Raw genomic sequence first — 13788 nt, forward strand, 5'->3', positions numbered from 1 at the left:
AACATGAAAATGGTCTTTAAACCCTGATCGCCCACATTAGCCACCAAAATAAAATAAGTGGGGCATGCCCTGGTTGGAAAAAGCCACAGATCTATGTCACACTGTAAATTAGCATTCTTGGACACCTTAGCTCACAACCTGGAAGGCTTAACTTACATATTAACTAAAAAAAGATCAAATATATCATCAATACTCACTTTAAATCCTCAGCAGACACCACAGACCGCAGAAATAACGTGTTTGGGGCTCAAAATTCTTGTTGTTGACCGTGGTGGGGGGAAAAAAAGTCTTGGAGGCTACACCACTTCCGGGTCACTGAATTGTCACTCAAGAGAAACCACTGTACTATGGGAGAGGACTTCTCAGAAGTCCCACCCACTCGAAATGGTTGTGTCAGAAAGAACTGCAACCAAAAACTCAGGGATTGCAAAGGAGAAAGTCAGAAAGTGTAAGTGCAAATCTGGTAGTGAGAGCAAAGCTCTGTGCAGCGAGAATAAAACAAAGAAAATTGATAACAAAAACACATAAAGGCAAACAGAAAAGGGAATCATACTTTTTTACTCATTTTAAGAAGTTGATTCAGATAGTAAGTTTTCCTTTGGAAATGATTTTTTTTCTCTTAATATTTGTTTGATCTTCAAAGTGTTTTTCTTGATCCTATTGGCACAAACCTAATCCGATAAGCCCAGCCACCCTGCGGAGAAAACTCATGACGGCAGCTTGTATCCACGATCTAACCAATCACTACCCGAAGCTCGTGACCACTGTTAAATCTCAAAATAAGAATTTTTTAAGACATGTTTATTTTATGCTTGAAATATAACTTTGGCAATTGTTTTCAGATTATATTTCAATTTCTGAAAATCATCCCAATACCCCCTTTGAATTCTTGGCGACCCACACTGAGGTCCCAATCATTTTGGGAAGCACAGCTTTACTGTAATGTTGTTTTGTGCAAAAACTTCCATAAAGGTCAATATCTTTTTGCTAGCCAACCGACAAAAAAGTTTTCATGTTTTACTTTTAGAACAAAATCACTGTCATGTCACCAAATAGACCCAGGACTCCAGAAAGATGATGTAATTATTATCACCAGACATTTTTCTGATCAGTCCCACTGGCCATTACTTTGGCGTGTTAAAAAAATTAATAAACAATGCACTTGTTTTATGTGTAACCTTGGTGCATTTGATTGAGTTTTATGATGCATGATAAGCTCTAAAGAGCTCTATCTGATTGTTACTGGTTAAACAGCAAATGATTAGACTAAAAGATCTAACTTTGATGGTTTAAAACTATTTTGCAATTGAACAATTAATTGCATCGTTATCAGGTAAAATGTTTAATTATGACAATCAGTAACGCAATAATCCCCCTCAGTTCAGCCTCGAGGGGCTCAGATGCATCGTTTTACTGCTAAATCTGCAACGTAAAATAATTACCGTCGAACCGCGGGTGGATTTTTCTGTTCAAAAGCAGTGAAAACTTTATTTTGGTTAACTCACTGATTTATGGAAGCACTTTTAGTTCTTTTTGCACTCTTTATTTTGACTGAATGTAATGTTTGTTGAATGTTAAATGTACTTTTAATAGTTCACTGTGTGTACGTTTACAAAAGTCCTTTTGTAAATGTTAATTCTGGTAACCCAGGTAGGGTTTAACCGATTTAAAGGATGAATTTAAAAGAATAGCGTTGGTATAAAACCCATACTACTTGATGAGATTGAGTTGTATGTATTCCATGTTACGCTTTGGAACAAAAAAAAACTTAAAAGGTATTTTGAGTTGAACTAAGAAGAAAACATGCATGTATTTTATTGATGTTGTAACATAAGAACTGAAGATACAAAATTAAGCTATAGCTGTGAAAAGAAATGGAAATTGAGTTTTAGTTATGTACAATAATTTCATTATTATTGTGCAGGCTAAGTTTTTATCCTCGCCGATTAAGAACTGGATCGGATTCCGGGATTCTCTCCGGATGGAGATGGCGAGCCTTTGCCCCGAACCCTAACCCCAAATTCCACTACCTCCGCTCCGCTCCGACACGAACGCCGGAGCAAAATCAGTCCCGTTGTAGTCAATCAGAGCAATTCCACTACTGCGGCCGTGCGCCGCCCTCTGTTCCGGCAAAAATAGAATCGATCCTATTTTTGCCGGACGCCGGAGCACCTCCGCAGTAAATGGACAGAAATCACAACCACCCAACAGGAAAAGGAGCAAGCACAACTTCTGTTTTTCACAATAAATCGATAAACAAAAGGCGTTTTTTGTTTCATATGCACAGGTTTAACACCTTTTAACAACTATCAATGGCGGCTGAACTTTAAATGCACAAAAGTAAGCCATAAATACAGTTTCCACTATCAAAGTAGTCAAACTTTGTTGATCCAAACACTGCTGATCTCTCAACACAAATGATGGGCAGATTAAACAGTTAATTTCGATGCTTCTCCCACACAACGGGTGTTTGGATCTAACTTCCGCGTTTATTGCTCATACTGTATCGCAAGATCTCGAAAATCCCGCGCATGCTTGTTTGCCCACTGAAAATATATGTAACTCTCATATAAGCTCTTTTATTATTCATTCTTACATGCTACTCTTTTCATTATGGGATCATGTTATAATATAAAGGCCTCTCTGTGTTTCTCTCCTGCACAAGCTCTTAAAACAGCTGCAGGAACTCCAAAAGGGAGTGAGACATTGCAGTCTCTTCTTGTACCAGGTTACCAAGGATGTTTCTGCTCATCTTAAGAATTACAAGTTCTTGTGACATGTTAGATCCTGCCTAACAAGGCAATATATATATATATTTACCTTATAAGCTCATTTTATTATTCTATGCTATGGAAACTCACTCAGATACTCAAGGCCTTCACACAAAGATTAATAGCTGTGTATCTTCTCCTGCACAAGAGAAAGGAGTGTGCACATTCCATCTCCACTCAGTGCCTCTCGGTACCAGTGAATGTATCTTCTCCTGTCATGAATGTATCAGGATGTTCCTGGTAATCTCAAGGATGTATGTTCTAGTGATGTATTAAACTGTCCGCTAACAAGGCTGTTATTTTCACCTGTCATGATCATTGACGTATGTACATGGCAAACTGCGTATGTAACATTCCTGTAATCTTCAATAAAAATCAGCCGTTTTCAGTAGAACGGCGAGAGTCTGTCCGAAGCAGCTGGCAAGAGCAGGTCGCGGGACCTGCTGTGTGTTGCAAAGGCTCTCCCTCATGAGCGGTGAAAACAGTGACTGGACTTCTGATCATTTGTCTCCTCGTTCTGTCAACTTAAAAGGTGTTTAACTCCATCTTCTCCGTACCCGTGCTTGGTCTAACAGAAGAAAGACCAACAAATTTGGCGTCACGAACAGGATTTTTTCTTTTTGAAGAAAAAGGAGTTTTTGGAGGACGATTCGACCTACTGACCCAGCGAACGATCTTGGCACAGAACACCGCGGTGGAAAACAAGGTGAGCAGAACCTTATTTTCTAAAATCTGCTCATTGGATTTATCCAAAGCCTTTGTGTCCAGAATCATAGTAGCTGTGGTCCTAAAATAATAGTTGGAGAAGAAAGTGGAGACAAGTGCAGAAAGAATAAGAGATTTTTTTGTAATGGTTTATTGGTAAAATAAAATGAGGATTTTCACAATGGTTTAATGATAAATGAGATAAGGAAATAGAACAGAACAGTAGGGGTTGGAGGCCCAGGGTAATAAGAAGCCCTAAATTCCACTTAGAGAAGGGTTGGAGGCCCAGGGCTATTAGAGAAGCCCTAAATTCCATTTTCCAGGTCGTGGCTGACCACACTATTTGCTGACGAGCGAATAGAATATATAACGAGGTTATATAAGAGCTTGGCGAGAGAGTCCATAGGTGTGGGAACCCTAAAAGTCCACAGGTCGAGGACCTGGTTTGTGTTGAGGCCCTGGGAGGCTAAAGAGAGCTCCCTAAAGTACAGGTCGAGGACCTGGTTCGGGTTAAGGGCAGGGGAGGCTAAAGAGAGCTCCCTAGATTTTAAAGGTCAAGGACCTTTTGTATGAGATGAGAAAAATGTTCTAAGGTAACTGTTTTTGCATAAAATAAGCAATGTTTTAAATATGACAAGCAGCCCAGTTGAAGCCATGAGAAATAAGGTTTTATTGAGAAAGTCAGCAGAAAAGGCGATGAAGGAAAAGGGGTAGATGTTAACAGTAGAGGTAACTGGAGCAAGATTTGGGAAGTGAAGGCTGCAGAATCAAGAGAAAAAGGCACAGCTGTAGACAAGCTTCACTGTGTGTGTAAGCTGAGTTCAGCCTGTGTGTGTGAGGCGCAGCAAGAGGCTGCTTACGGCTCTGGATTGAAAGTGCAGCACTAGGAGAGTGCAGAATGCAGAGCAGAGTTTTGGGAGCTCCGTGTGTGTGTGTGTGTGTGTGTACAGCGCTGGGTGTGTGTGTGAAGGCCTGATGCGGTACCAGAAAATAAATAAATAAGATAAATAAGAGCTTTAAAAAGTTGCAACTCGTATATGTAAATTACACTGCAGTGCTAAAATTAATGTTTGGAGCTACGCAAAATTCAAAATTCTGCAACCCTGTTCTGATCAGTCTTTGAACAGAACACCATAAGTTAATAAATAAAAGGTTTTTAAAGTAACATATGTGTATGTATGTGTGTATGTATGTATATGTGTATACATATATATACATATGTAGTGTACAAGGTGATAATCATTTGTGTGCGGGGCAGCATGTGAGGGACCCCGATCTGGGGGTTAAGTGGCCTGGAGAAAAAAAAAAAAAAAAAAAAACCCAATAAGAAATGCAAGTAAGGTTGTATATGACAGCTTTATTTCAGAAATATATGGATATACATATACATAAAGTCAGGTAGCTACTAAACAGTAAAATCAAAACAGATCTGCAGAAAATAAATATATAAACTATTCCTCAGAGCGCTCTCAAAAAATTGCAATTGGATTTGCTCTAATGTTACATAAGGCCTGCTTAAAAGCATAGTAAGCATTAAATTCTGAAAATAACCAGTGCAGTGTTAAATAAATTCTGTGCTTAAAATATTATATATATATATAGAGAGAGAGAGAATAAATAAGTGACGAACTGACTTACTTTAAAAAAAAAAAAAAAAAAAAAAAGACTGTGACAAACAAAGAATGTCTCTGTGCCTTGTGAATGAGTGGATGCGTGTCTTCTTGCATGAGAAGTAAATGCTGCTTTCGCTGGATCTTCTCCTGAAATGACTCAGTTTTTAATAGAGGGAGCAGCTGCTTGAGAAACGGTGCGGTCCATGTTTTTGCTAGACGGTTATTTAGTTCAAGAGACTGTGGAAACAATAGAAAAAGAATTTATCGTTAGTGTGATGACAAGTAAATCCTTTAAAATACAAAAGTTGCATGGTTGTGGTTATAAAGGAAGTATTTTGTCTGATTATGGGCCGTGGAGTCAGCTGGACTCCCTCGCTCTCACTGTTTTTCTGTGTAACATGCAGTTTTAAGCAATTTGTGACTTTAGAAAGGATATTTTTCGGTGTTTTGGACGTACCTTAAGGCTCCTGGTTAGGGTAATCAGGAGATCCTTCCTCTCGGACAGATCTAGTGAGAATGACTGGAGTTTCAGCCTGGGGACCTGACTCCACCCACTTTTACACACAAGAATCCCATAGTCTAAAAATAGCACAGGGTGCTGCGAAAAGCAGCTCTGAACTTCTCAGGATCATCTTTATGAAAACCATAAAATTAACAAATAATCAGTCAAGAAATAAAATATTTGTTACATCTTGCTATAAAACAAAATCCAATAATTGTCTTGCCTCAACTTTAAGAACCAGTAACGTTAATGACTGGATTTTGAGACGCTGAATAATGAAAAAACAGATAAACTAAGTATTATTTCCTGTAACCTGGCTAGAAACTGTACCAGGCTGTTTTGAGTTAAAAACTGGTAGTTATTTTCCCAAAATAAAAATAGATAAATAAAAAATGAAAGGAGGGATCTTGCATTTGGGATAGATTGTGCCTAACGTTTAAAACCTGTGTAGAACTGATTTGATGATTCAGAACAAATTGTGCATAGGAAGTAGTCTAGATTTACCTTTGGGTCAATAAAGTCGACTAATTATTAGAAACCATCGTTGATTTTGATTTGTAAAAAGAGAAAGTTCTGTCATTTCAATCCAATCAACATATTTAAGGAAAACGTTTGCTGTGCATTGTGGTGGGCATGAACTTTACTGGGTGGGCCTGTCACAACCAGCTGCAAAGAATGTTTGGCTCTGACTTCTATACAAAGAGAACCTGGAAGCCCTCACCAAAAGCTGTGACTTATAACATCAAGACGGGGAGCACTACAAGATGGACAAAGAGGCAGAAACTTATTTGCCCTGCTGCTGATGAAACAAAGTACAAAAGGGGGAGCATGTGTGCTAACATGTGAACTTTAATCAATGACGGTGGTCATCCTGGACTTACAAAGAGAGGCTCAAAAGAGACTGTTTCCTATGGTTACACCCAGTAAAAGAGTGCTTGCTGCAGTCAGGTAATGAACAAGGCTTTTTGGCAACAACCAGTTGAATTGATGAAATGTCAGAACTGTGGAAAATTTACTAAACTATTGTAGAACATAGTTAACTGAGAAAGTTAGCCTAAAAAAAAAAAAAAAAAAAGATAATAATAATATCAATAAATAAATAAATAATAGGATTAGTAACCTGGATTTCAGCCCAACTCACCATTGGACGTCAATATAATCTTTATTGTCTTAGGATTCTCAGCTGCAGCGGACATGCAGTAAAGCCTTATTTTCTTTTCAAAACGGAATACATCAGCGTCATCACTTATTTTCATTGGTAAAGGAAACGGTGTCTATTTATAAGTCTAGGAGAACGCTTTAGGCTTCAACAGTTTTCTCCTTCGAGCAAACATGCGCAAATTTCCGGACAGTTTATAGTAACGTTCCATCCCATTTCATTCATTGCATAAAATAACAATTAAATGAATAATTTGGCGTTCAGCTGACTAAATGATTCATGGAACATCTCATCCGTGACAACAGAGTTGTTTCAGCTCCGTTGAGTTTCCCAACAGATCTAGCCAAACCTAGCTGATCCTATATTTTTCTATCAGCTGTAAGTTCTAACGTAGAAAATAATGTTACAAAAATATTGAATAATGGTACCCCTCATTCGATAAAAATTATGCTCACATTTTTATCTTGTGAAATCTTTAACATAATATTTTTAATTGGCCTTTTTGACGACAATTGGCTAAAAAGTCTTTAAGATTATCATCACAGGATGGCATGATAAATAAGTAAATAACATAAATAAATAAATAGATAAAAATAAGAGAGAAAAAGAAAAATTAATTAAATGAAACGTAATAGTAATAAAACGTTAAATTGATCTAAAATCTGTCAATCAGTGCCACTGGAAAAAGGAAGAGGATAGGGGAGTATTTCTTAGCACAAATCACGTTATTGATTTAGCAATGCAGCTTAATTTCAGATGCTTTAAGGATGATACTAACTTGTGTTATAGATGGAGGAGTAGCACAGAAACACTTCTGGATGAGGAGATAAGGAAAAAACTGCTGATTACCAATACTATGCACAAACAAACCTGTAACTGCAGTTTCGTTATTTATGAATTAACCTTAAGTAGTGAATTAATTCTTAGGATTTCTTGTGCGAGTAGTGTTCCTAAAAAAGAAAGAAAGAAAGAAAGAAAGAAGGTAAGAAAGACAGGTAGTTTAGGTAAGGGACAACCTGAAACTATTTGGTTGAATTGATAGTAAAAGTGGTTGTCCTAATTTCTAATTGGAGAGATCACACCGCAACATGAGTTTAGAACGGCAGTTATGGGAAGTTTTGTTGGATTAATTTGATCACACGCTTTAGGTCTTATTTTTTTCTTTCCACTGATTTAGCGTTAGGTTAAGTGTTTTCACACTTTCGCTTCAGTCTGACATTTGCTTGGTGTGTGGGGGCACAGAGACGTGTATGGACCGTGTGTTTGACTGTGTTTGTCTTGTTTGTTTGTTTACTTATCTATATGGGCGTGGCTGAGCCTTGAGAAACATCAACAAAGCCATTGGGCTATTCTGAGTAAATTGACCAATTCAAATTCAGGATCCTGAAACAATTTGGCTATAACCTCTAATTGATGAAGGACATCTTAAGAATTCATTGTACAAGGCTTCCTCTCCAGTGTTGCTGGAACTGTTATAAAACCCATGCATGGTTGTATATTTTAGTTTGATCATTTATACTCATTGAATTATTGTTGTTTGCTTTATGTTTTAATTTCTTTGTAATTTTTTCTCTGTGACACAGGTGAAGATGCTGGTGGCGAAGTGGATCCCACTCATTTCTTTCTCCCACACACATTCTTACTCTCTCCCTCTCTCTCTGTGTGTGTATGTGCATGTGTATGTGTTTGTGTGTCTGTGTGTGTCCATGTCGTGATGTCACTGTACCTTTAATTGCGCTTGCTGTTCGTAACTGTATGTGTCTGATGTTGAAGGTATCAGAGGCTAGGGTCAGTAAGAGCTAGGACATTTTTGTGCATAACCTTTAATCCCTAGGCGATCGGTTCGGGGAACTTCTGGTCCGGCCGGAGTGTGAATCTTCCTACCAACTATCTGCCAAGATCAATTGGACTGCACAAGCCGAGAAAGCCTTCATTGGACCAAAACCACACATGAAGATACTTCGCCTTCGGTGCCAGGCGTCGTCTGGGTCCTGCTGAAGGTCACCAAAAGAAAGTGGACGGAACCAAGGTGGACCGGGCCATACAGGATCACGGAGAGGACGTCACACGCTGTCCGACTGGACGGGAGGATCCTAACCTGGAAGAGAAGCAGCCGACATCTGCCTGACCAGAAAAAGTACCCAAGGACCAGGACGAGAAGCAGCTGACATCTGCCTAACTAAAAAAAAAAAAAGGATCACAGACTAAAACCTGGAAGAGAAGTTGCTGACTACAGTAGCGTGCCAAGCTACCACCACATCCTGCAGGACGAGAATCTTGATATCATCACCCCCTGCAGCTGCCTGGAGCCAGTGAAGGGACCTCAACAGGGGGAAGAAGTAACCACCCTATGAACATTCTACAAGGGTTCTATTTAACACCCTCATTTATTTTACAAGGGTTATATTTAACACCCTTCATTTATTTTATCTGGGTTCTATTTCACACCCTCATTTATTTTACAAGGGTAATATTTTACACCCTCCACCTGCTGACCCAATTATCCAGATGCCCTTGTTACTAGCCAATCCTAACATCTATTTGGGAGGGGAACCTTCTGATGAAAGTGATGACTCTCATGATGAAGAAGATGTTGTTAGAGTGTGAGAATGTTGAGTGATTTATGTAACAATCCCTTCACCTGTTCATTTCTATGAGTTTTTTGATTGTGTTGTTTTTATTTTTTGATCATTGATGTCCTAGGCATGCCCACTCTGTGCCAAAAGGCGTTCGCCTCAAAATGAGGGGACATGGGGGAATTTTCCCTATTAACGTACGACAATTAGGGTTTTTCGCCCTCATACGGTGAGCATGCGATCCATTCATGTTGTAACATGTTCAGTTAAAAATATGATCATGTTTTTTATTAGTTTACTGCTAGTAATGTGAGAAAATGTAATCTGATTGATTGTTTGTATTGGTGTTTTAAAAACTCTGCCCATTATATTCTTTTTGATGGAATTTGGGGTTGTTGTTGTTTTGATTTCCTACATCTTTGTTGAACTCTTAGAAGAGTTCAAAAGGGGGATTGAAAATATATGTAACTCTCATATAAGCTCTTTTATTATTCATTCTTACATGCTACTCTTTTCATTATGGGATCATGTTATAATATAAAGGCCTCTCTGTGTTTCTCTCCTGCACAAGCTCTTAAAACAGCTGCAGGAACTCCAAAAGGGAGTGAGACATTGCAGTCTCTTCTTGTACCAGGTTACCAAGGATGTTTCTGCTCATCTTAAGAATTACAAGTTCTTGTGACATGTTAGATCCTGCCTAACAAGGCAATATATATATATATTTACCTTATAAGCTCATTTTATTATTCTATGCTATGGAAACTCACTCAGATACTCAAGGCCTTCACACAAAGATTAATAGCTGTGTATCTTCTCCTGCACAAGAGAAAGGAGTGTGCACATTCCATCTCCACTCAGTGCCTCTCGGTACCAGTGAATGTATCTTCTCCTGTCATGAATGTATCAGGATGTTCCTGGTAATCTCAAGGATGCATGTTCTAGTGATGTATTAAACTGTCCGCTAACAAGGCTGTTATTTTCACCTGTCATGATCATTGACGTATGTACATGGCAAACTGCGTATGTAACATTCCTGTAATCTTCAATAAAAATCAGCCGTTTTCAGTAGAATGGCGAGAGTCTGTCCGAAGCAGCTGGCAAGAGCAGGTCGCGGGACCTGCTGTGTGTTGCAAAGGCTCTCCCTCATGAGCGGTGAAAACAGTGACTGGACTTCTGATCATTTGTCTCCTCGTTCTGTCAACTTAAAAGGTGTTTAACTCCATCTTCTCCGTACCCGTGCTTGGTCTAACAGAAGAAAGACCAACACCACCTCAGGTCTCTGCACCAGAGCTGAGCCGTTGTAGAGCGGGTACCAGTAAAAATTGAGTTCGGAAGCTAGTGGCTGCGGAAGACGGGGGCGGACCGGAGCGGAGGTAGTGGAATTTGGGGTAAGACACTTCGATTGAAGACCCATCACTCTTCTCACTGAATGTAAACGCCAAGTGGTAACAACTCAAACCACTAAACCAGAGAGAACTGAAACTAAAAGACGCTTTGACTTGACTAACGACTTAAAGGACAACTCAACTATTGAGTCCAAAATAAGACAGGGGTTTTTATTTTGTTTATTTTTCTGGGCCAGCTTAGAGTTGTTAATCTGAGTGTTATATTGTTAAAATTGTATTCTCGTTTCACATTTTTTGTAACTAAATATTTTCTATTTTTGCTCATTTCCTGCCTCCTGCCGTTTCCTTTTGCACCCACCTTAGTTCCTATTGTAATCCTGCCAAGCCTAGCTGCTGGTCTATCTAAACATTCCTGATCTTAAGTTATCTAACTGCGTCCAGGGTTACACTTTCATCATCACCATCCTTGTTTTAAGTGCATTTGACTTTTTTTCAGTTGTAACACTGTGACACTGTTCTAGATTTCAGTTCAACATCACTTAAAACAAGATTAAGTTTGTGAAGCTATGGCACCACTGTTCTTGTTTTAAGTGTATAAAACTTGTTTTCAGTTCTAAATGTAATATTGTGCTTGTTTTAAGTGCAAAACCTTACTTGATATGAGATAAAAATTGGAATTTTTAGTCAAAATTCTCCATTTCTAGTGCATTCACCATTCTATATGTGGCAAGGTGGAGAAATAAGGGCCTGGGTGGGATTCAATCCCCAGACTCCCGGGAGAGAGTCACGCGCGCTAACCAGTCAGCCAATGGGACATCCCCTTGGCCAAGTAGCCAGGGCACATGATCAATCGGGACACTGTGACAGGACGCTCACACTGTCACATATAGGACAAATAGCAGTAATACTGGACTGGATTCAAGTCATTTACCTGTGGCTTGGAAAACAAATAACTTGAAAACAAACAAACTTTAAAGAGGCGGTAATTCCCCCCTCAGAGTCTTACTCCACCCACGTATCAATTTTAAAAACTGCAACATTAGTAGGAGTTGCCTGGAGGACCGAGAGGGCGGAGCCGCGGCAGTGACGAAACGATGGCTAACTAGACGATGCTAGAAGTGGAGGACGTTTCTCCCCCTCCTTACCGAGACACTCGAGAAGAAAGGGACCAAGTCTATTTGGAGGGGACAAGCGGACCTGAGCCTTATTGTTTTGAGCTTGTGAGTTGCCTGAAACTAGCGGAACCGACCCAACAGAACCAGCTCTGAATGGTAAGTAGCCGTTAGCCATAGCATTGGATTAGCTGCAAGGTTTGACTCCACGGCCCGAGAGCTAGTATTCAGCATGTTTTAGAGGTTTATCTGCTTCAACACACCTGGTTTTAATCAGCAGCAAATAGCTGAGCTGCTTAACAGCTAATCTAACCCGTTAAAGCAGGAAAACCACTGAAACGTGCTGGATTGCAGCTCTCCAGGAGCGCTGGGCTCAAGTTACAATCTGCTGCATAAAGTTATGAAACTACCCCATGAGAAAATTATTCTGTAATGTGTTCAGCCCACTAAAACTGCCCTGATTTCATTATTTATTTACTGATAACAGCTGCTCTTGGTTGTAGGATCCTCTGGTGTCTGCAGCTGGTCTCCTGCTGTATCGTCAGGATCAGGAGCTTCCAGAAGAATGTGCCTTTCAATGACTCTTTCCCCCTTATTTGTTATATTAATTAAATAAATCTCAATTTATATATTTCCTGTTTTTGTTCATGTCCATAAATACTTAAACATGCTTGAAATTAAAACGAGCTTTTAACAGTGAGGTGCTAGTTTAATTCATCACAATGGAGCTAGTTAAACATGCAACAATGTGATAATTCAATTAATGTAATTTATAAATATCCATTAAAATATCAAAACTGGAATCAAAATGAGATATTTGGCAGCACAAAAAACTTGTCAAACACAATATTTATTATAATAATTGTAGGCAGACAGGAGACAGAGCTGATGGAGGTTCTCAGTCATCGAAGGATGGCTGAAGGCTTTCCAGGAACAGGAGATGTGGTGTTGTCTCTTCTCTCTCTATTCTGCCAGAAGAGCTGGTAGGTTACAGGTGTGTGAGGACATCCTCATGCTGTCACAACCATGATGAGAGGAGTTATCAGGTGATCAGCCAGGCTAATGATGAGATGCAGAAAGAAAACAAATCATGCAGAAAGAAAACAAATCCAGGACAGTGTACAATAATAATAATATGTGGTGTTGCTCACCTTATGTGCTCTTATAGAGTATTAACGTGTGCCTGCCTCATGGTGTAGAGTCCATATTTTGCTGAGTGTCCTGCAATAATGCATGTTATTAGTTAATTTACTTTTGATAGCAAAGAACAAAATATTTAATGTGAAAGTTATTTACCAGGTGAATCAGCTCACACGTCACCACCAAGTGTCACAGGGCCAGAATCAGTAGCCTCCTTCATGATGTCATGACGTAATCACATACTTATTTAATTGTTAATATCTTAAAAATTCTGGAAAGTTTCAATTTTTTTTTTTACCTTGAACAGTTCACTGAGCTTGCCCTGCCACTGAGGTGGAAGCTGGAATCAACAGCAGACACCTCACATCTTGGTCTTTTCAGGGGTGTGGACGCTGCTCTGGGACTTTCTGGAAGATGAATTTCCGTCATGGTCCCTGTGTCACAAGACACACTGAGGCTGTGAGCTCTAGCAATGTAAAAAGCAAAGAAGCAGCACATTTATAAATGTTTAAAAGAGCATAAAATCACGTGTAACAATAATCTGTAAAACAAATTAAAACTAGAAGGTAATAATAAAATGTTTACATAGAAGATTATTAAAAATAATTCACCTTTGCTATGCCGGTAAGGCTTCACGTTAGCCTGGACAAGTGCATTCTTGCAGCTAAATCAGTCTGACAGCCAATGTCTTGGGTAGATTTAGCCTGAAAAAAAAATAGAAGCACATTGTAGTTGGAGTTTATAAAGTCAGATAATATACAAAAGAAACATATAGGCGCTTTATAACATTCCTAGTGTGTGATCGTTATTCTAACGTAAAAGTCAGTCACATATGATGTGGAGAGCCTGAAATGCGACCTCCTG

At 39.1% G+C, this 13788-nt stretch overlaps 1 long non-coding RNA gene across 1 annotated transcript; it reads right to left on the reverse strand.

The window, feature by feature from the left end:
- Window positions 1-12939: 12939 nt before the first annotated feature.
- Window positions 12940-13252, reverse strand: LOC139062275 (uncharacterized). The gene is made up of 3 exons (XR_011515851.1): window positions 13223-13252; window positions 13081-13138; window positions 12940-13005 (listed from the first exon to the last, which is right to left on the reverse strand). It is a non-coding gene; the product is annotated as an uncharacterized lncRNA (long non-coding RNA).
- Between the last annotated feature and the right edge of the window lie 536 nt (window positions 13253-13788).

This window comes from Nothobranchius furzeri, chromosome 12, assembly GCF_043380555.1.
Source record: "Nothobranchius furzeri strain GRZ-AD chromosome 12, NfurGRZ-RIMD1, whole genome shotgun sequence".
Taxonomy (NCBI): Eukaryota; Metazoa; Chordata; class Actinopteri; order Cyprinodontiformes; family Nothobranchiidae; genus Nothobranchius; species Nothobranchius furzeri.